The sequence below is a fragment of the Penaeus monodon genome, chromosome 15 (genome assembly GCF_015228065.2).
Source record: "Penaeus monodon isolate SGIC_2016 chromosome 15, NSTDA_Pmon_1, whole genome shotgun sequence".
Taxonomy (NCBI): Eukaryota; Metazoa; Arthropoda; class Malacostraca; order Decapoda; family Penaeidae; genus Penaeus; species Penaeus monodon.
This window is the reverse complement of record NC_051400.1, coordinates 9,321,754-9,321,979: the sequence shown is the minus strand read 5'-3', so window position 1 is coordinate 9,321,979 and position 226 is coordinate 9,321,754.

The window sequence follows — 226 nt, the reverse complement described above, 5'->3', positions numbered from 1 at the left end:
ATCTTCTTCCTAAGCATGGTAATAGATATTCAATCAAAAATATTATGTCACCTGACATTGACAGCCACATCACGACCGCTTCCCGATATAGTTGCAGTTGTGCAATATTTGGTCTATGCAAAACCTTCACTATCGTGGACCTTTTGCAAAATTTTCTATACAGGAACAAAGACCGGACTCGTTTATAATCAGCATTTACTTTATGCAATATCCACTATCCATCACA